This window comes from Macrotis lagotis, chromosome 3 (genome assembly GCF_037893015.1).
Source record: "Macrotis lagotis isolate mMagLag1 chromosome 3, bilby.v1.9.chrom.fasta, whole genome shotgun sequence".
Taxonomy (NCBI): Eukaryota; Metazoa; Chordata; class Mammalia; order Peramelemorphia; family Peramelidae; genus Macrotis; species Macrotis lagotis.
In genome coordinates, this window is record NC_133660.1 from 175,074,226 (window position 1) to 175,094,473 (window position 20,248).

General features: G+C 35.9%; 1 protein-coding gene across 10 annotated transcripts in view; it reads left to right on the top strand.

Moving 5' to 3' along the window:
* The window catches only part of RBM47 (RNA binding motif protein 47), a 156,528-nt gene that overhangs the window by 46,873 nt on the left and 89,407 nt on the right, over nt 1–20,248 (top strand). For 2 of the 10 annotated variants that reach the window (XM_074229570.1, XM_074229571.1), the window contains exon 2: nt 10,923–11,039. The exons of 6 other annotated variants lie outside the window; for them this stretch is intronic. The gene's annotated coding sequence lies outside the window, so the exon portion shown is untranslated. Of the gene's footprint in view, nt 1–4,007; nt 10,387–10,922; nt 11,040–12,164; nt 15,847–20,248 lie in introns of those variants that run through there. 2 more of the 10 variants (XM_074229572.1, XM_074229575.1) reach the window with 2 other exon arrangements.

Here is a 20,248-nt window from a genome sequence, read left to right on the forward strand (position 1 = left end):
CATCAGTTTATATAAGTCTCTGAAATCATCCCTTTCATCATTTTTACCTTTGGGGGGCATAGGCTTACTTTGGGTTATTCCTGGGTTAAAAGATGGACATAATTGAAAAATTTGGGGGATATAGTTCCAATTAACTTTACATAATTGCTGCAGCAATTCACATTTCTACTAACTATATCAATGTTCACACTTTTAGCCTAAAAGCAGAAATTTATTTGTCATCACATATGTTTTATTAAGCATCTATCAGCTCATGGTGACACTGGGTCACACTAGAGGAGTTTTAGAATTTCTCATTTTCTGAGAATTTTATCATAAAAATATAATGCTGATCTATGGAATATCATGTGATAATAACAACTTTGTATAAGATTGTACATTTTCTAAAGCACTCTTTCCATGTTCTTATGAAAAAGGTAACGCAAGTAAATGTCCCCTTTTGAAGGCTGAGGAAACAAAGGCACAGAGAAAATGAATTATTCAAGGTTATGCTTGTGTTTATATAATGTGGGGCTTCTATTGGACTGAATCACAAATTTAGTGTCTTTTTATTTCAGTGGGGGGGGGAGAGTAATGTGCCTAAATATGGCAATAAGTTTTCTTGTCTTTGTTAAAATATTTTTAATCAACCCCATTCATATACTCTGGGGGGAATGGAGGATGACTTCCTTGTTATTTGTCGTTGGTTCTCAAAGAGGACCAATGACAGGATGTCATCATGGCAGTCACCATCCTTACCTTCACCTCTAAAGTCAGCATTACCCAAAGACAAGACATAAAGTCAAGTCTACTGATGATGGCCCAGGATGACTTATCTAGTTTGTCAAAAAAGGCCTACTCAGTTTATTTGATGCCTTCTTTTACTCCCTTTCCCTTGACCTGATGAGAGCTAATAAATATACTCGGTTGCCTAATACATAATTTTCTAAATTGACAGCCATATAATACTTATGGTCTTGTTATATAATGAAAGTATCCATAACTTCTGATCAAGGGACATAAGAATATTTTTGAGATGAGGAGTAAGAGAGGAAAGGATGGTGGAGAAATTTTGTACTAAATAGGGGGTGGAGATCAATTATGAAAGAAATAAGATGTTGATTTTTTTTTTGCAAGGCAAATAGGGTTAAGTGGCTTGCCCAAGGCCACACAGCTAGGTAATTAAGTGTCTGAGACCGGATTTGAACCCAGGTACTCCTGACTCCAGGGCCCGTGCTCTATCCACTGCGCCAACCTAGCCGCCCAAGATGTTGATTTCTTAAGAGAATCTATGGGTACTTGATGGAGCTGCAACAATGAGTTATGAGACTGGGCTTGTGGTCTGAAGAAATCTCCCTTTAAGTTTCTATAGTAACACTAAGAAACTCAACAAACTAAGGGCTCACCTTTAGCCTCCTGCATAATAATAATCTCATTGTTCATATAGTTTGATTTGTTTCTCAAGAGTCTTTTCTCTTTTCCTCCATGATACTGTCACCTACCCTTTCCCAGCATGAGAACATTTTCATGGAATTCATGAAGAGGATAAGGTTCCAATAATTCCCTAATATGCCATTTCTTTCCTAAATATAGGGCTTATTGTTATTTTTTTCTTATATTTCACATGTGTATTTTAGGTTAAAGTTCACAAAGTGTTTTTGGACAGTTATCTCATTTGATACTCACATCAGCCCTGCGAGATACTTGGTTAATAACCTCACCCCACCCCCTTTAAAGATGAGAAAAATAAGGCTTAGGAGAGATTCAGCCAACTTTTAAGCCCAGGTCTCCCTTTCAAGTATCATTTCCCAGCTTCCATCATCAGTACACATAATGTTGCTATATTGCTTTCTGTTGAAGCAAGGACTTACTATTAGTGGAAGGGTCCCCCACCTTTTATTAGTAGAGTACTAAATAGAGAAAGAAAGCTAGATTCGCAATGGGCCCTAAAAGGCCCCTTTCCTCAAAAGAGCTCCCTTACATTTTACCAATTCTCAATTTATTTGATTTTTTTTTTAAATCTTTGCAACTTGAAGAAGTTTTGGATGGGATTTTGTGGGGAGGGATAGAAAGGTAATTTTGGAACATTTAGAAATAAGGAAGGGGGATGGGGGGGATGAAGAAGGGGAGAATAAAGTTAGGCTTTGAACTGCCAAAGAAGGTGAGAAGGCACTGTAGGAAGAAAAAATTGCCTATTATGCAATTTGCCTAGGGCTCTGATGGTTCTTACACTTTCTGGGCCAGTTACCTGCTAAAGAGGATCTCTGTGTTACCTTTGCTATTTTCCACCCACACCTAGAATGCCTTTTCCCCTCTTCTTATTCAATATATATATATATACAGTATGTTCTTTGCCTCCTTCCAGGTCTACTTTATGAGTCTCCTTGATGAATATTTCACTGTCAATTTTCCTTTGTTTTAAATCCCTTTGGTATTTATATATTTTTTAACAATTGTTCAGTGAATGCATTTTTCTAATAGTTTGGCATTAGACTGTGACACAATAATCTGATCAATGGAAAAAACTCCGATTAGAGTCTTCTAACATTCCTCTCCATAGGTACCTTGTTCCCAGGAATCTTGTTTTTCTTTTAATCTCACAGTGTGAAGCTCTGATAGTAGAGAGGACTTGCTTTTTTTTTTATACCTACTAAGCATAAGAAAAAAAAGGAACAATTTGGGAGTTTATGGATATTCAAACATCATATGAACTATTTGTTGCGTATCTAAGGTTACAAAGATAATAGCAATGTAGTAAGGATCTATTGTTTTTTCTTCCAGCTCTGCATAGCATTTCTCTCTAATAAAGAAATGATCAAGAAGCAGGCATGGGATGGAGGAACAGAGAAACTGAGTGCTAGTCAATTAACCTCTGGATAATTGAGAATTAACTCAAACTGAGTTCTATCAGAAGTGTTTTATGACTGTAGGTTTTTCGTTCAGTGGACCCACTTCAGTGGAAATGGGTGGAGAACCATTGATTTGTGCAAGAAAATCGTCCATAGTATGTGAAATTACTTCTCTGAAGCACCTGTAACCTTGAGATATTTGAGACGGTCATAACTTAGGATTTCCATGCTTGGGCAACCTTAAATCTCTTATTTGGGTTTTGATAATGTTTTCTCTTGCATTTTCCAAAGATCAGATTGAGATGCTCTAAAGTTGTTATGCAGGTGAAATTAATGAATCCCAGTGATCCTGGACAAGTTGAGAAATCCCTAATAATTTCAAAAATTCAGAGTGGTTGGGTTAAGTGGCTTGCCCAAGGCCACACAGCTAGGTAATTATTAAGTGTCTGAGTCCGGATTTGAACCCAGGTACTCCTGACTCCAAGGCCTGTGCTTTATCCACTGCGCCACCTAGCTGCCCCTCAATAATTACATTCTTAACATTCACAGATCTTTTTATTAATTTAATGCATATCTAAATTAATTAGTAAGTAATTACCAATTTCCTACTATGTTCTAGTTATGTTCTAAACCCTAGAGATACAGGAACAAACAAACCAAAAAAAAAACCCTACCCTTTATAGTCCCTGCCCTTAAGGAGTTTTGGGGAAACTGAGGCTGTGTATATCTGATAGGTCTTGTATTATCTAGCTGTCTCCCTCAAAAGATTGGGAGTTCCCTGAGGGGTGGGGTCTGTTTTTACTTTTTTTGTGCATTTCCCTAGCACTTAAGCTTGCCCTCCATACAAAAAGTATCTAATAAATGCTCATTGTCTACCAATTGTTCAGATTCCTTACTTGGTGGACTATAAAAGGTCAATGTTGCTCATGGAGTTTTCTTGGCAAAAATAATTAAAAGTGGTTTGCTTTTCCATTTCCAGTGGTTTAAGGCAAGTTGAAGTTAAGTGACTGCCCAGGGTCACACAGTAAGTGTCTAAGTTCAGACACCAGGGCCTCTTGTCTGACTAGACATGTAAGGAAAAACAAAATATATGCATAATATATAAATAATGTTTTATTTTTCCACAGTTGTATTTAGACTTTAAAAATATTTTTATGTTAAAATTTCTAAATAATATTTTCTTTTTTAAAAAATTAAGATTTTGTTTTTTTAACTATATGCAATGGTGGTTTTTACCAGTCATTGTTTTTGCATGTTTTTCATTTTGCAGTTTTTCTCCCTCCTCCCTTCCCCTCCCCCATAGATGGCAATCTGATATCAGCTCCACATTTATAACCATTAACATTTACTTATTTATTTATTTTTTTGGCAAGGCAATGGGGTTAAGTGGCTTGCCCAAGGCCACACAGCTAGGTAAATATTGTGTCCAAGATAAGATTTGAACCCAAGGTACTCCTGACTCCAAGGCCAGTGCCTTATCCACTACTCCACCTAGCTGCCCCCTAACATTTATTTTTTAAGAAAAATTTGATTTCCAAAATTTCTCTCTTCCTTACATTTTTCCCTCCCTGAAGCAATAAGCAATTTGATATGCATTACACAGTCACATAAAATATTACTATATATTATTCATGTTGTATAAGAAGAACCAGATCCAAAAGGAAAAACAAATAAGCAAACAATACAGAAAGCGAAAAATAATATGCTTCAATTGCATTCAGACCCTTTCTCTGGAGATGGGAAGCATTTTTCAACTTGAGTCTTTTGGAATTGTCTTAAATCACTGTCTTGCTGAGAAGAGCTAAGTCATTCATTCTTGATTGTCTTAGTGTTGGTTTTACTTTGTACAATTTTCTCTTGGTTCTGCGCATTTCACTTTGCATAAGTTTGCGTGTACTTACTGGGTTTTTCTGAAATCTGCCTGCTCATCTTATAACAGTAATTATATTTCAATATAATTATATGCCATAGTTCATTTAGTCATTCCACAGTGGATCGACATCTCCTAAGTTTCCAATTCTTTGCCACTGCAAAAAGAGTCCGGCTCATTTTACAAATAAGGAAACTGAAGCCAATGGAATTAAGTGATTTGTCCAGGGTCACACAACTAATTAATCTCTTGAGGCCAGATTTGAACTTTTTTTGAAGTCTTCCTGACTTCCAGCCCAACACTCCATCCATTGTCCTAGCTGCCTTACCAGGTATGGCCTCCAACCTATAAAAAGGCATGGAGATGAGAACTAGAATGTCATGAATGAGGAAAAGCTAACAGGCTAGTTTTTCTGGATTATAAAAAGTCAGAAGGGTATAATGCATAAGAAAACCCATTGGAGCTAGATTTTGAGGGGCAGATAAAGATAAAATCCGATAATGCTGTATTTTTTCCTAGAGGCAATAGGGAGCCAATGTAGATTTTTAGAGAAGGAGTGTCTTGTATTTTAGAAATTTCACTTTGTTCACTGTGGGGCAGTTGGAATAGTTCGAGGAAAGATTTGAACTGGAGGAAAACAGTTAAGAGACAATTGAAATAGCTTTGCCCAAATTGGGAAGTGGGGGAGGAGGAAATGGTTTGTTTTTGAAGTAAGTTTTAAAAAAAACCCAAAATATTTATCATGGGCATTCATTGGAAGAAATATTGAATTGCTGCTTTCAAAAATTAGGTTAATCATTAAAAGTCAAATTGGACTGTGATGGAATTTATATTTTGTGCTTCCCACATGAATTTATAAAAATCAAGGAGTAAGGAAGAATTTCATTTTACTTGATTTAAATGAAGGACTTTAGCTAGCTCCCCACAAATTATCCTTTTGTATAGCCCAAGAGTCTTCTTAATTTGGGTAGAGATTGTAGACTGGTAGAAGGGATACTTTTTTTTTCTTCATTGAATCATTTATTTAATGAAGTAAAACTAACATTTCCATAACATACTATTTAAAAAAAGATTACACATGCAACTGCAAATCTATTACATATTGTTCCTTTTAAATTATATACTAAAGTTATGTAAACAATAGTGTTCCATAACATACAGAAAACCCCAGAACTTTGCCAAATTGAGAATTGTTTTGCCAGAGAATTGGCCATCATTTTCAGTAGTATCAGAATAATAAATACAGATAATTTTTTTAAAATTCAATTTTCACCGGACTATAATCTTCTTGAGGCCATGACTAGTTTTTTGCCAACATCAGAAGTTGCATTCCATAGTCAGAACTAGAATTCTCATTTTAAAAAACCTCAATCTTTCATTAGACCATGAGCTTCTGGAGAACTACTTCTGTTTTTTGCCTTCTTTTGTGTCCCTGCTGCTTAAAGTGAAATGACTGGCATATAGTAGGGTCTTAGTAAATGCTTAATAAATGTTTGAGAAGTGCCTAGGTACTGTGGTAAATAAGCAAAGAATTGCAAAAGACTGTCCCTGCCCTCAAGGAGCTCACAATCTAATGGGAAAGAAAATAAGCCCATAAGCATGTACAGACAGTCTACAAACAGGCTAAATGGGAAATTATTTCCAGAGGGAAGGCACTCAAATTCTTTGGAGTTGGGAAAGACATCCTGAAATTTCAGTTGGGACTTGAAGGAAACTTGAAAGGAGATGAGGAGAGGGAGAATTCCAGGCATGGAAGCCTTCCAGAGAAGATGCCTGGAGCCAATAGATGGAGTGACTTGTTCCTACAACAACAAGCAGTCGGTGGTGTCTTGATTATCCTCTTCAATCTCTGCTCTCTGTCTGTCTTTCTCTCTCTCTCTCTTTTTTTTATCATTTTCCATGTTCAATTAAAATTCCAAATGTTCATCTTTAGATTGCTCTATCTGACCTTGTTCTGCACTCAGAGACTGGTCTTTGAAACATAAAAGGTCCAGAGAAATGTCATATTCTAGTACTAGAATGTACAGAAACCCATGGATCGCTTTGATTTCCTCATTTTATGTGGATTTGGATGAACAGGAAGACAAACCACTATGTTCCTTGATGTTCCTAATGTGGCTTCAGGCTTTGATCTAATTTCCCAACACTAGTGCTCAGAGGCAATGTGATGGTTCCTAAGTAAACACTCTTTAAAATTAAGAAAAATCCTTTCTCCAAATTTTATATTTATGACCCAGCTTTAGCCCTGTACCTGGGACATAGTATGTAAATGCTTTAAAACTGCTTTTGTAGTTATTAATCTGCATTGGTCCAGTTCCTTATACACTGATGAAATTGCACTATGTCTCCCCCCCTCTCCCTCCATGAAAAATGTAGTTTAAAATATGTATTTTCCATTAGCAGCTTAAATGCTTGTCATTTTGAATGCTAAGGCATCTTTTTTTTTAATGCTTTTTTTCCCCCTCACAAGGTTAAGTGGTTTACCCAAGGCCACACAGCTAGGTAATTATTAAGTGACTGAGGCCGGATTTGAATTCAGGTACTCCTGACTCCAGGGCCGATGCTTTCTATCCACTGCACCGCCTAGCCACACCGAATGCTAAGTCATCTTGAATAGATCACTCAAACTTTTTATAATATAAATATTTTATTTGTTTTCCAATTATATGCAATTGTAGTTTCTACCTATCATTTTTGGGTAAGGTTTTGAATTTTACATATTTCCCCTCCAGAGAAGGCAATCTGATAATCTTTACATTGTTTCCCTGCTATGAATTGATCAAAATTGAATGTGTTGAGGAAAAATCATATCCTTGAGGCAAAAATAAAATATTAGAGATAGCAAAATTATGTAAGACAACTTTTTTTTTTAATTGAAGGTAATAGTGTTTGGTCTTTGTTTAAACTCCACAGTTCTTTCTCTGGCTACAGATGACATTCTTCATCAGAGATACCCTAAAATTGTCCCTGATTATTGCACTGATGGAATAAGCAAGTCCATCAAGGTTGAACATCAACCCCATGTTAGGGTGTACAGTGTTTTTCTGGTTCTGCTCATCTCACTCAGCATCAGTTCATGCAAATCCTTCCAGGCTTCTCTTAATTCCCATCCCTCCTGGTTCCTAAGAGAACAATAGTTTTCCATAACATACATATACCACAGTTTGTTCAGCCATTCCCGAGTTGATGGACATTCACTTGATTTCTATTTCTTTGCCACCACAAACAGAGCTGCTATGAATACTTTTGTATAAGTGATGCTTTTACCTTTTTTCATGATCTCTTCAGGGTATAGACTCAGTAGTGGTATTGCTGGATCAAAGTATATGTACATTTTTATTGCCCTTTGGGCATAATTCCAAATTCCTCTCCAGAAAGGTTGGATGACTTCACATCTCCACCAACAGTGCATTAGTATCCCAGATTTCCCACATCCCTTTCTTTTTCTTTCTTTTTTTTTTTTAAGGATTTTGCAAGGCAATGGGGTTAAGTGGCTTGCCCAAGGCCACACCACTAGGTAAATTATTAAGTGTCTGAGACTGGATTTGAACTCAGGTACTCCTGACTCCAGGGCTGGTGTTCTATCCAACTGCTCCACCCAGCCCTTTCGACATTGATTATTGTCCTTTCTGGTCATTATTGGCCAATCTGAGAGGTGTGAAGTGGTACCTCAGAGATGCTTTAATTTGCATTTCTCTAATCAGTAATGATTTGGAGCAATTTTTCATATGATCATGGATTGCTTTGATTTCCTCATCTGTAGATTGCCTTTGCATATCCTTTGACCATTTGTCAGTTGGGGAATGGCTTGTTTTTTTTCTTTTTTTAATACATTTGACTTGTTTCTCTATTTTAGAAATGAGTCCTTTGTCAGAAATATTAGTTGTAAAAAATTGTTTCCCAACTGACTACATTTCTTTTGATCTTGGTTACTGTGGTTTTGTTTGTGCAAGAGCTTATTAATTTGATGTAATCAAAATTACCTAATTTGCTTTTAACATTGTTATCCATCTCTTTCTTGGTCATAAACTGCTTCCCTTTCCAAGGATCTTGACAGGTAAACTATTCCTTGATCTACTTTGCTTATAATATATTTCATTTCTAAGTCCTGCATCCATTTTGATTGATCATTCAAACTTTTAAGATTTTCTTAGTTTTTTCCTTCCTGCCCTATGAAGATAATAAGATGGAGAGTGACAATAAATGTTGTTTGATAATAATAGAACTCCTTTATGATCATGGCTAAAAGGGGTAGAATCAGGCATTGTATAAAACCATATTATTTCATGCTTTTACATCATATAGTTATGATGCAAGGGACATAATTTTTTGACAATTATTCATAGAAATATTTTTATGGCAGTGAGGTATAAGTGGATATTTAGGAATATGAGTTCAAATATATTGACTCTGTACTATGTGTAAGAAGTTATAAAACATAGTGGACCTCAAGGACCTCAGTATCCATTTGAGGAGACAAAATAATAGATCAGTGATTTAGATAATGACTAATTGTCCTCAAAATAATCTCTGTAGGAATTTATTGTAGAGAGATTGTTTTGTGATCCTCCACAATAGTATTGACTATTAGTTCCCTACTGTGAAATGCAAGACTCTTCAAATAATCTTAGAGCTAATTTAATCTGCTTCCTTTTATGTGACTTTGGTGGAGTCACTTCACCTGTGAATCTCAGTTTTTCTTATTTGCAATCTGATCCTTAAAGTCCCTTCCTGATGACACTCCTTTGATTCATCCAGTGATCGTAGGAAACCCTTTCTGCACAATTTCTGTCAAGTGGTCATTACCTTCAGTGATGGAGAACTCATTCTCTTTGAAGGCAGGCCATTCTACTTTGAACCATTTTCATTTTGGAAGTTTCTTTGTCAAAATGAGTCTTTCTGCCCTCTCAGACCAAGCAAAAATAAATATAATCCCTTTTCCATTAGACAGTGTTTTAGATACTTGAAGACCACCCTCAATAATCCTCATATTTTTATTAACTCATGACTGCAGTAAAATAAAAACTTAAACATTTTATGTAGAAAGTAAAAATGAAAACAGAAACATACTTTTCTCAATGTTCTCTGCTGTGGACAGTACGCAGTTATCCATTTTTAGTCTCATCTCCCTAGGATACATTCACCTGCTCTCCCAGACCCTTTATGATATCATCAGAAAGAATATGTAAAAGTCTGAGTTGCATCTTTAACACAACTGCCTTAAATTTTAATGGTATTTTAGTCAGGAAATTGACTTTAAACAAATGTTTTTTTTATCCAGTACTTTATATTCCTTCTCTCTTAAGGGGCTTACAGAATTGATGAGTCTCAATTGGTCTGAACTAGAAAAAGGCTAGGGAGGTCCACTCCAGTCCAGTGCTGCTTCTTGGTCAACTCAAGTGTGAGGCAGTAGTCATGCATGAGGGCATAGGGCAGAAGAGCTGTTCATTCATACGAATCCCTTTTCATGTTGGCTCTTGAGTTTTAATGCAGTCTGGGCCATTAGGAGCAAAAGCCCGGAAAGAAACAAACAAATAAGGTTATATAAGCATGTTTTTAAACATGTTCATGTGACCTCTTTTGAGTGTCCTCTTAGTGCTTCTCAAGAAGTTAGTTAAGTGGGAACTAGCAGTAAATAGTTCTTTGCATAATCCCTTTGAAAAAGGAATCCATTTTAAACAGGGTCAGGTGAGTTTTGGAAGACTATACCTAAATTTTTTTCTGACTTTATATTCAAGGGAAGAGTCTCAGCTTTTGCTGCTGTAATAAAAACTTAGTGAACTTCATCTTACCTCTCATCCTCTTGGGAAAGCTAATCTGAGCGGGGCAAAATTTGTTAAGTAGGTACTCCTTACCTTTGTTTCCAGCTCTACCTTTTTAAACTGCCTTGTCTGTTTTTTTAGGTTGATATCATTTATTAATAGGGCCATCTGCTTCAGATCTACCCTTCCCCTATCCCTAACCTCATTAGGGGTCTGTTCTCCCCAAACTCTAAATTTCTCCCCCAAGTCCAAAATTTACCTGTTCTAAAATCTCATAGCCTCAGGGTCATATTTATTTTCTGTGGCTAACTAATATGATAAATTTATCATTTCATGGATGCTAATTAATTCATGAATTACCACTCCCTAGTAATATATTTGCATTTTAACTGGAAAATGGAGAATCAGTCACTCTTGTAGTCTATTTTTGAGCAGCAGGCTTTTTCTTGTCTTTCCATTCAGTATACTGGACTCCAATCTGACCTCTGCTGTCTTCAGTGACTTTGCAAGAATTTGTTTTGATTTGATTGTTCTCTGATGAATCCCCATCAGATCATCCCTAGAATAGAAGACTGCCAGGTAAATTTTTGTATATACATACATACATACATACATACACACGTGCAAATGTGCATGCATATAAGACCCAACTTTTAGGGGAAAAAGGAGTAGGATCTACTCATTAAGTGGCCTGAGAAATGGGGACAAAAAATAATTGAAGGAAGAGATTTTTTTCTGGGTTTTTCTTTTCTTTCCCTTAATCACAGATTTCCTAATAAACTATTTACCTTGTTCCCTCATTAGATTCCAAGGATCTAAAAGTCAAAGCTATGTATTTTTCCATCTTTGTATATTCCCCAGGTCTTATGTTATTGGCCTTTTTGTACAGGAAAATGGGATGTGCATGGGGACAAGGGATGTAGTGATTTAATTTTTGTGGAGAACTGTTATAACTATGCCTTTTAATAATAAAAAGACACAAATCTTTTTAGAGGTGGAAAGGACTTTAAAGATCATTTTAGTTCATTGTTTTCAAAGTGTGGATCCCTGGAGGTCTCTCCCTCCAACCCCCCCCTCCACCTCCCCATACCCATTCAAGGCATCCTTGAGGTCAAAATATTTTCTTTATCGTTATCTTCACAAATGTTAATTCCTAATGTGGGAAATATTAATATAATCCCCATAAACAAAAACTCTGGGTGTTTCGGTAATTTTTAAGAGTATAAAGGGGTACAAAAAAAGTTTCAGAGCTGCTGATCTATTTAAATCCCTTTACTTTAGCAGAAAAGAAACTTAATCCTAGAATAGTTAAGTGATTTGTCCAAGGTACAAATAATAGCCTACTAATCTGGTCTTCTGGCTTCCACTCTCTCTTTCCTTCTAAAATCCATACTTTACATACCTGCCAAAGAAACTTTCTTAATACATATGTTTTATCATAGCATTCCCCTCTTTAAAAATAGTCTTGTACCTGAATAACTCAGTCTTCCATTTAAATTGTATTCTGTGATCTGATTTTAGCCTTCAGTATCATTCTTGCCTTATGAATATTAATTTAAGGTCCTTGATCCTCCCAAATTTACTGAATAACTTGTTTTGATTCCTCAACTTCTATGAAGGTCATCACCATCCTTGAATTTGAATGTATACATATTATTTCCTTGAGGGCAGGGACTGTTGGATTTTGTGAATATAGAATATATATTTATAATTGTAGATTGATCTAATTGGGACCTGAATTCAAATCTGGCCTCAGAAATTTATGAGTTTTGGGGTCCTGAGCAAGTCACTTAACTTTTATTTGCTTTAATCTATTGGGGATGGAAATGGCAAAACATTTCATTACCTTTCATTCCATGGCATTCTTTGATCCACAGATTCACAAAGATTCAGGTTTGACTGAATAACAACAAAATGTGAATTCTGTTATTCAGGAAGATATATTTCTTCCAAGTGTTCTGTGGAAATTCTGTCCTATTTTTTATTTCTTTAAAACTCCATCAGGCATTTAAATTCTTGTTTTTCTTATGAATGTTGAAAATGACCATAAAAAAGTATAATTGGGACTTTCTGGGTTTTTTTGTGCTGACATATACTTAAGTTTTGAGATTGAGGCAACCATGGCTTTTATATTACGAGGAAAGAGGAAGTACATTTAAAAAGCAAAAATGTTAGAAATGGAATAAAAAGTATCTCATGATTGACAATTTTGAGTCTCATTTTATGATGATTATTTTCTCATTCACTTAAGATTCTGCCTGTAGTCTTTGTTTAGCAGAGAGTAATTTGAAACAAAGAAAACACAAGTAGAAAAAATCTACAAACCTCTAGTAAGTTAGTTGTCTTTGAAAATATTTGTAGGTAGTGTAGGATTGCTACAAAAATAGCCTCAGAATATACCCATGAAATCCACGAGAGGGCAGCTTTTCAGTGGATATGGGGAAAATGTGGTGTTCTTTAGAATAGGTTGAGGGGTAACACAAAGTAAAGATGCCTCTATTTCCAAAAATATGGTTTTTTTATTAGAAATATTCATATCTCTATCCAACTTTGTATGGTAGGTTAATGTGCACTTACCAAGTTCATTTTTAAGAGTGACAGTTTTCTGAAAATAAGTTTTCTAATAATTTATCCTTCCATGGATCTTTTTTTTCTATTTATCTTCCCCATTTTATTAAAATATAAATCATCATTTAAGTCAATGTGAGGAAATTGTGCTGGATTTGGATTCAGATTCAGCTTTCTATTTACAACCTGAGTGGTGTTGAGCATATCAACCCCGAGGAAGAGGGTGCTGTTTGTTGTTATCTCCCTTTTACAGTGGAGGAAACTGCGGTAGATGGAATGACTTGCTCAAAGTCATAAAGCTGAGCATCTCATGCTAAATTTTAATTTAAGTCTTCCTGACTCCAAGGTGTAGTCCCTGTCCTGGCTATCACCTGACTACCCTTAAAAGTTTTTACTTATTACCAGATATTTGTTGTTTTTACTTATTACTGTGTGTTGAGCTGTTTCAGTTGGGTCTGACTCTTTGTGACAGATTCTTGGCCAAGATCCTGGAGTGATTTGCCATTTCCTTTTCTAGCTCATGAAGAAACTGAGGCAAATAGGATTAAGTGACTTGCCTAAGGATTTGCTCAGAACAAAAGATGAACATACTCGATAAGAAGAAATACACCAAGCTTTATAGGATACTTATGTTACCCTTAAAAATAAAAATAGTTAAAAAATGGAGAAGATAGCAAATGTTTTTCCAGATGTTGTTTAGGTAGAATCCAGTATTACTTAGTCAGTTTAACCAACTCTCATTTGATTTTTTTCTATTTATAGTAATATGACATGCAGAATTGGACTTTTTTTATAAAAGGGTATTCTGATCATACTAATGACTAAAGCCTTTTGTGTTCAGGTGATAGAAAGTGTTATGTAAATGATTGTTATGTTGAAAGAATCTTTTCTGAATTGTTATTTCTGAGACAGTTGTGCTTTAGTCAGATTACTCCTCTTTTGAGCCCTCCCAGATCACAATTATACAACTTTCCTTATAAACTGTGAACAGTATTATTGTCTAACATACTTTTGTATGACTTCAGAATCAGCTTAGTACAATCCTTAGCCCCATTTTATAATATACTCTTCAGTATTTTTCTGTGCTAAACTGCAACCCATTCTCTTAACTTTTCTTTATTTGTGCCTTCGTACTTCTAGGCCTGGCATGCCGCAGTCCCCACCCCAGTCTGTTTAATTTCCACCCATTCTTTTAAGGCCAAGTTAAATCCTACCGTCTTCAGGAAGTCTACCCTGATTTTCCAGTTGATAGTACTTTGCATCCCTCAGATTTCATAAAGTACTTTCTAATTCTATTATTGTACTATTAAATTCTTTTTGTTATTTTGTACATGGTAGACATTTGTGTATCTTATACAAATATTGTGTGCCTCTTCTAAGACTATAAGTTGTGCAGGGCTTAAGAATTTGTCTTGTCTAAATTCTTATGTCACCCTTGATACTTCGTATGGTAGAAGGACCTTATAAATGTTCTGTTAAGATTGAAACTGTAATGCACCATTAAGGTTTTAGAACCCTTTCTAGGCTCCCTCTCTGGTCATCTTTACATCTTACTCCTCTCCACAAAATCTGAATCAGTGGCTTTGGTCACCTTGCACTTTCTCTGACCAAGTACCCCCCAATGCTTGACTCTTCATTTTCTCTTACTTTCCTTCTCTTCCTCTTCTGCATCCGAGTTTCCTTCAAATTTCAACTAAAATATTGTCAGCAAGAATCTTTTCTGGATCCCCACCACCACCACCACTGCCACTTACTAGTCCACTTCCCTCTGTGTTTATCTCAAATTATCTTGTTTGTTCAAAATTGGTTATATGTAGTTTTCTCTTTTGGAATATGAACTCCTTGAGAACAGATCCTGATTTTATCCTTTTCGGATTCTCACTGCTTAGCGGAGTATCTGCCACATCTTATTTGACTTTGTAGGCAAGGGTTCTTAACTTGGGTTCCATGAACTCGATGGCTTTTTTTAATGCTTTGATAACTATTTCATAGCTATCAGTTATATTGATTACAGTGAGGGGGGCTGTTACAGAATTTTAGCTCTTACCAAGAGCCTATTGACATTAATATTGTGCTTTTTTTATATATTCAAGCATAGAAATTCAAAATGCACTCTCTTTACTGTCCTCCCTCCTTGTTGCCCCTGAACAGGTTTTTCTCTTGATTCAATTTACTAGTCTAACTGATCAAGCATGAAACACAGTTTTGAGATAATTTCCATTTCCTCAATAAATAGAGTTGCCTCAGTACAAATGAAAGTTTTACTTTGGGAGCTAAAAAGTGAATCTTTTATTCTTGAATAAACAGTTGATGAACTGTTCTGACTTCAGTGCCTCTGGTAACTTTTCTGTGCCTCAATTTCCTTATTTGAAAATAGCAATAAACTCCTTTTTATATAACATTTTACCCACTGCTTTGTGAGGTAGCTAGGGCAAATTAATTTTAAAACTTGCCTTAACCATTAATATTGACCTTGTCCCCAACTAAACCTGTTGCTCAATCTGCTGACCAATACGGAGAGAGCTTCATTTAAAATAAGAGGAATCCCTATTTGGCTTACTTATACCCTATTTAACCTCAGGCAAGTCTCAACTTCCTGGCCTCAGTATCCTGTTTTAAAAGAAAAGGTTTACTTAGGGGTGGGCATTAAGGTTGGACTAGATGATTTCTAAGATTCTTTCTAGCTTTTAATTTTCTTTCCAAAGTAACATGATGGACTGGTTTGAACCTCTGCTCGCCTAATGGTGAGGTGCCAAAAGAAGTAAGGCCCCTAGGGATCTTTGCTTATGGAACTCAAAGTCCCCTGGTATCTTCCTGGGTATGTGTATATATGTATATGTGTGTGTGTGTGTGTGTGTGTGTGTGTGTGTGTTTGTTACCCAATATTAAATGATATTGCTGTGGTACTGTGATATCAGCTACTGGTTCAGGAAAGATAAATCATGTCAGTTTAGGGAAAACTGAAAACAATTAGAGCACTTTGCTAACCAAGATAGGAAAAGCTGAAGACAGTTTAAAAAAATACCTGTCCAAACACCTGATGGCTTCTTTGGTAACTTTGATCTTGGGGTGATAAATTTGTGTTGCTTAAAATAACACATTTCCATAAAATGCCTTTAATGAAAGGCTGAAAAAAATTTAGGTGCTTTTTGATTGGGAAATATCTACTACTTTCTTCCAAAAAGAAATCTCCAAATGGTAAAATGCCTTTGACAGGTGACTGGTGGACATTACAGAGCGAAATTTTATTGTGACACAGCACCTCTTCCATTTGCTGTAAGCAAACAGCCAAGACCTTTATTGCCCTTGAAATTTGTACTCGTGACAGGGTGGAGGAAGAGGAGGAGGGAGTAAAATGCCAAGTTTCTGTGGGTCACAGTTCCTTCAAGCACTGTATGTTAATCAAAAACTCAACCTTGGTTAATTATGCAAGAATATTGGGAGAACTTTGGAACAGATGAATGCCGCAGAATGGCCCCAGAAATTGGCAGTGCTTCTTTCTATGTGTAACAATATCCTTATTTCCCACCTGGATGTAGGCTCTAAGTTGTCTTGGGCTGCAGGGAATTATGGGAGAGGATCATCAATAGTTTTTGTCTCCCAGGTCTCTTTTTCTATCATGCAGTTTTTATCTATGGCATCATTAATCATTGTTAACTTATCACTACCATTTTATTCAGGCATGGATAGTTTAGAATTTACAAGACTTGCTGAAAATTTTAAAGATTGTCAAGTTCTTATTACTTATAATCTTATTGATTTGAAAATAAAACTGAGTATTTGCTAAGAATTTCCCCAGAAGATCAAGTTCCGTATGTTTGAATGGGAAGAGAAGTTAGTCTTTAATATGCTTAAAAGCATATTACCACGTTTCCTAAGATGTCTTTGAAGGCTGTTTTTGAGAACTGCCTTGAAGGTCATAGTGAAGAAGTATAAGATAATAAGACGGGGGCATAGGGTGGAAGGAAGTCTAAAATGAATATATATAATGCTTTCTTTCCTTGAGATATTTTTTTTTGTTGTTTTTTTTTTAGATTTTTGCAAGGCAATGGGGTTAAGTGGCTTGCCCAAGGCCACAAGGCTAGGTAATTATTAAGTGTCTGAGACTGGATTTGAACCCGGGTACTCCTGACTCCAGGGCGGGTGCTTTATCCACTGCACCACCTAGCCATCCCGAGATTTTTTTTTAATGAATGTTTCTTAGCTTGCATGAAAAGAGTGGATTTACAGAATTAGCAAATGGAGGTGACCTATTTTGTCTATGGCTATCCACACCGGCCACTGGAAATTGTTTCAGTTCCTATACTGAGGTTAAATCTCCTTTCATGGAACTAGCCAAAAAAAGTGTAGTGATAATAATGAAATATTGTAATTTTATATCCTCATGCTTCCCCTCCGCTTAGTGGTCATTAATTACTTAGCCTTTGATACACTGGCTCTGGGTCAATGTTATTATCTTTTCCATTTCACAGTTCAGGTAACAAAGGTTTGAGTGAAACAGCACATCAATGAGTTTTTGGCTCTCAAACTTAGTTGTAGTAGATCAAAACCAGGCTCATCATCAGAAAAGGATCAAATAAAATAATTCCCAGATTGTGAGCAGTTGACAACATAGTGCCCATATTCCAGTCAACTCTATTAGTAGCAGTCGCTGCAGAGATATATATGGTATTCTGTTTTTCTAGAATTACATTCATTGCTAGTAACTTGAGGGCTTTGTTTTTAATTCAGCCAGCCAGAGCATCCTATACATCTTTGATTAAACACAGATACTCCAGAAGCAATCCATAAAAAGAACTTTGCACACACGCACGCGTGTGTGTGTGTGTCTGTCTGTGTCTGTGACTGTATGTGTGCCTCTGTCTGTATGTGAATAGGGACTGGACTCTGATGAATTCAAGAGATAAAATAAAGAACATACCAACAGGTGTTTAAGTCATTGACATTTTTCTTTGAGAAAATTCCCTTCTCTGCATCCTAGCAGTTTTATCTATGAGGATAGATCTTAGACTTGAATTAGATACTTTTTTAAACATGATTTATATTTTTAAAATTTATTTATGTGTTGTGGGTTTTTTTTTGTTATTTTATAAGGCAATGGGGTTAAATGACTTGCCCAAGGTCACACAAATAAGTAATTATTAAGTATCTGAGGTCCGATTTGAACTCAGTCCTCCTGACTCTAGGGCCAGTGCTCTTATCCACTGCTTCATCTAGCTGCTCTGAGTTTGTTTTTAAACATTTTTTTTTGTTTAATTATGGGATAAAATAAGCATTTCCATTGAAATGCTGATTCTGCTACACTACATGCTTGACCCTTAAGACAAGGACAGGGAACATCCGACTCGCGGGTCTTAGAAGGTCAGGAAAATCTTGGCAACTGTAGGCAGGATTCAAAATTCAATAGATCTAGGAGCTTTTTAAATGCTTATGCAAAAAATCTTGTTGATCTTATAAACTGGTTTTGCTTATGTAGTAGCCCATAGAAGCTCTGAGGATCGCTACTCTCAGCAATGGGTATTGGGTCCCAAAACAAGGCTACATTTATAACTTCAGGGTTCTGAAACCTTTGAGGAGTGAGGGTTAAGCTTTTTTTTTTTTGGCAAGGCAGTGCAGTTAAGTGACTTCCCCAAGGTCACACAGCTAGGTAAATATTAAGTGTCTAAGGCTGTATTTGTTTTTGAACTCAGGTCCTCCTGACTCCAGGGCCAGTGCTCTATGCTCCATCTAACTGCCACTCCCGCCCCCCGGAAAGTTTAGTCTTTAATGTCAATGACTTAAACACCTGTTGCTATGTTCTTTATTTTATCACTTGAATTCATTTTTCATTTAGTTTAAGTAGCTTTTAAGGGGTATTCCATAAGGTGGTAAATTGATATAAAAACATAACCCCCAAATTTTGTGATAACCTCCCAGAATTTGCAAATTCCAAGAGAAAATGGGTTCAAACTTAAGAGATCACATGGCAACTTTGTGAAATCATGAACCCATGAACGTCCAGTCTGTTTTTAGTGCTCAATGCTGACATTTCTGGGCATTTTATTACTTACTTTAAATGGATGGAATGATTTGATTCCCAATCACTTAAATATCATTGTATAGTTGTGCTTCTGGCCACAAAAATAATAAAAAAAATTTTTTGAATTTCATTTCTTTGGCAGTCTGTAAATGAATGCAGTTTCAAATCTTGTAAGTTTGGTTTTTACCAGATAGAGACTTAAACAAAATGAAGTTGATATATTTTTCCTGTTGCAAGTCATTCTGGTCTACAAGAGTAATATACAAATTTATCAAAGAATACTGAGGCCTTTAATATTAAGAGAAAATGTATAGGTGAAAACTGAATTAGTGAAATCTTGATTAGTTATTTTGGAGCCTTCTAAATGATTCAAACTGGCATTCAAACATGATGATCTAAAATCAGTGTACAGTCTAAGGGAAGAGCCTGGATAGTCTGGCAAGAATTTTAGAAATTACACCATTCCATATAAAATCAAAGAAAGGCATTATCAACTTAAAACAAAATCCTGAGATCTTGAGTCAAGTCTGTATACTCTTACTATAGAATATTAATATTATCTAGTGGAAATGGAGATTAACATACTTCTTTTTATCTGCTCCATATGTTCTGTGCTCAGAGTCATGAGGATCTGAGCTCAAATGTGACCTCAGACATTTAATAATTACCTGTGTGACCTTGGACAATTCATTTAACCCCACTGCCTTGCCAAAACTTTAACTTGTCCCAAAATTTTGCCACTACAGGTCTACTCAAAGAGTTGGAATCTTTTTATCATTTTGAATGACAATCTTAAGGTGACCAATGGAGCACTCTAGCTGGCCTCCTATAATTCATTGTTTACTTCATTTTTTTCTAATTACATGCAAAAATAATTTTTAACATTCATCCTTTTGCAAAGCTTTTAAAGGGTCACATTTTTCCACCACCATCCCTTTCCCTCTCCCTTCCTCATGACAGCAAACAATATCATATAGGTGCTATATGTATGATCATTTTTAGCATATTTCCATATTAGTTATGTTCTGAAAGAATTAGAATTAAGTGGGGGGAGCCATGAGAAAGGGAGAAACAAGATGAAAGAATAAAAAGTGAGTGTAATTTATTTTGCTCTGCAGTAAAACTATAATTTTTCTTTGGAAGTCTCTCAGGTCTATCCTTGATCACTGACCTGCTAAGAGGAGCTGCATTTATCATAGTT